The sequence below is a fragment of the Struthio camelus genome, unplaced genomic scaffold (assembly GCF_040807025.1).
Source record: "Struthio camelus isolate bStrCam1 unplaced genomic scaffold, bStrCam1.hap1 HAP1_SCAFFOLD_83, whole genome shotgun sequence".
Lineage (NCBI taxonomy): Eukaryota > Metazoa > Chordata > Aves > Struthioniformes > Struthionidae > Struthio > Struthio camelus.
The window spans coordinates 282,501-285,000 of NW_027182720.1; the positions used below are offsets into that span (position 1 = coordinate 282,501).

The 2,500-nt window shown below is 78.4% G+C and overlaps 1 non-coding gene across 1 annotated transcript in view; it reads right to left on the minus strand.

Moving 5' to 3' along the window:
* LOC138065452 (5.8S ribosomal RNA) overlaps positions 1–41 on the minus strand; it is a 153-nt gene extending 112 nt beyond the window's left edge. Inside the window, exon 1 of the ribosomal RNA XR_011138518.1 lies at positions 1–41. This exon is cut by the window's left edge and continues 112 nt beyond it. This is a non-coding gene — a ribosomal RNA (5.8S ribosomal RNA).
* Between the last annotated feature and the right edge of the window lie 2,459 nt (positions 42–2,500).

A 2,500-nucleotide genomic window follows, 5' to 3' on the forward strand; every position in this document is an offset into this window, starting at 1 on the left:
CTTCATCGACGCACGAGCCGAGTGATCCACCGCTAAGAGTTGTCTCGGTTTCGGTCCCCACCGCGCGCGCGGGGGGACCGGGCAGCTTTCGCAGCCCCCTGAGGGCCCCCATCCGCTCTGCCTCCCTCCTCACGCCGACGCCGGCTGCTGAGCAAGGGACAGCGGAGAGAGAGGGCACGCCTCACTGACCGTACAAGCACAGAGGGAAAAAAAAAGGGGGGGGGGGGGGAGAACAGACCCGAACGAGAGGGGCGGGGAGCCCTCGCTCCCGACCTGGGACAACCCCTTTCTCGCTTCGAGTCCGGCCCAGGCGCCCGGCTCGGCCTGGCCCAGCAGGGAGCGGCGCGCCAGCCGCGCCACCTGCCTCAGGGACCGGGGTGTGGGTCCCCGCGGAGCCCCGGCGTCGGAGCCCGGCCGCCGCTGGGAGCGGCGCCACCCGCTGCCCGCGCGCCCGCGACCCGCCAGCCGCACGCTTCCGAGCTCCTTCGCTCGCCTCACCGGCCTCCAGCTCCGCCGCCCCGGAGACGGCACCCAACACCCGCCTGCACACACGCAGCCTCCCGAGCGACGCCACGCACTCGCCCGTCCCTTCCGCGGGCAGACGCCTGGCGGCAGGCAGACGGGCGAGGCGGGACAGACGGGGAACGGCGCCCGCTCTCCCCGCCTCCACGCGGAGACCGGGAGGGGCCGCCCCCGCCCGCCCGCCCGCCGCCCGCCTGCCGCCCAGCGAAGCCGGGTCGGGCAGAGCGAGGCAGGCGCGCCGGATGGCGGAGTGCCGGGGCAGGGCGGGGGGGGGAGGGAAGGAAGGGTGCCGCCGACGGCCACGGCGGGAGACTGAGAGCACCGGCCAGGGAGGAGAAGGGATGCGCTGGGGCTCGGCGTCCGCACCACCCGCGGTGGGGGCTCGCCGTCCCGGCGGCGAGCACGCGCTCGCGCCGGGGTCGCGCGTTCGAGGCAGGCCGGCGCAAGCCGACCGCGCGGCGTCTCTCCGCCGAGACCAGACCGCGGAGAGAGGGGGCAGGGTACCCCTCTCCGTCCCGGCTGCCCGCGGGGCATGCACGGGCCGCGCCGGCGGGCATGGGGGGGTGCGGCGCCCGCGCGCGCCGACCCCCCGGCCCCTCCGGCAGCACGCCCGGCTGCCCCCCGGGTCGCATCGGGCCGCCCGAGTCTTTAAACCCCCGCCCGGCTCTCCGACCGAGAACCCTCGGGCCCGGAGCCCGGGGCCCATGGCCATCCCTACCCGGGGGGGCCGCTACCGGCGGCCGCGGTGGCCGGAGGCCCTCCTCCTTCCTCCCAGCGCGCCCCCCCCCCCCCGCCGCCCCCCGCCACCCCCGGCCCGGCCGACTCGCAGCGCGGCCCCCACGGCACGGCGTGGGGCGGCTGGAGCGGTTGGGGGGGGGGGGGAAGGGAGGGGAGGAGGAAGCGTGGAAGGCCGGCAGGGCACGGCCGGTGCGGCACGCGCAGCGCAGCGCCCGGGAGGAGCACGCTGGCACACGGGACCACACGGGTGGGTCACCGAGGGGAGGCAGGAGAAGCGCGGACGCTAGGTACCTGGCCCTGGGGTGAGGGAAACGACCTGAAATCCCCGCGGGGGTGCCTCCCCCGCCGCCGCCCGCCGCCGGGCCACCGCCGCCTCGCGGCGACGGCGGCAGCCTCAGCGGCAGCGACGAGGCGGGGCGCGGAGGGGAACCCGGCACCCGCCAGCCGGCTCCAGCGCCCCTCGGCGGAGCGTCCACCCGCGGGGTGCGCCCGACACCCACCGCCACGACCTCGTCCTCCTCCCGGGGCCCGGGGTTTCCCTCAGTAACCCGGCGCCGGGTGGCAGCTGCGCCCGGGAGGAGAGCCGTGGTTTGGGCCGCCCGCTCGGGCACGACACGTCGCCTCGCGTGGCCTCGCGCGACGCCCCCGCTTGGGGTCCGCCGCGGCGCGGCGCCCGCCCCGCGCGCCGTCCCGGAACGCCTGTCCGCACCGCCTCTGCTAGACGGGCTGCTCCGCCGCAGCCCGCCCCGGGTCCGCCCCCCACAGCTTAGGAGTGGGGACCCGTGGGACCCGTCCCAACCCGGAATGCGATCTCGCTCGCGTCTCCACCCGCCGCTTCCTCCCGCGGGCACCGGGGGAGCAAGCCCCGCCGACCCTCCCACGCACTGCCGCCCGCTCTGCCGGGCCCTCCCCCGGGCCGGACCCTCCCCTGCCCCGGCGGCGGCGGATCACCGTCGGGCGAAGGGGCGGGGGCGGCGCTCGGAGACGGGCACCGGCGGCGGGCGCCAGCGGAGGCGAGAGGGCAGACGGGGACGGTCCCCCACCGGCGGCGGGGAATCGGCGGCGGGCTTTCGGCGAGCGAGCCCCCGCGCTAGCGGGCCTCGGGAGGGCCGTACACCCGCCGGCGGGCCGAGCCCCATGCTCGGCCCTGTGGCGCAGAGTGCGGGACAGGTGAACTCGGGTTCACGCACGGCAACCGGGACACGGCGGGCAGGGGACCACACCGGTGTTCAGTGCCGTC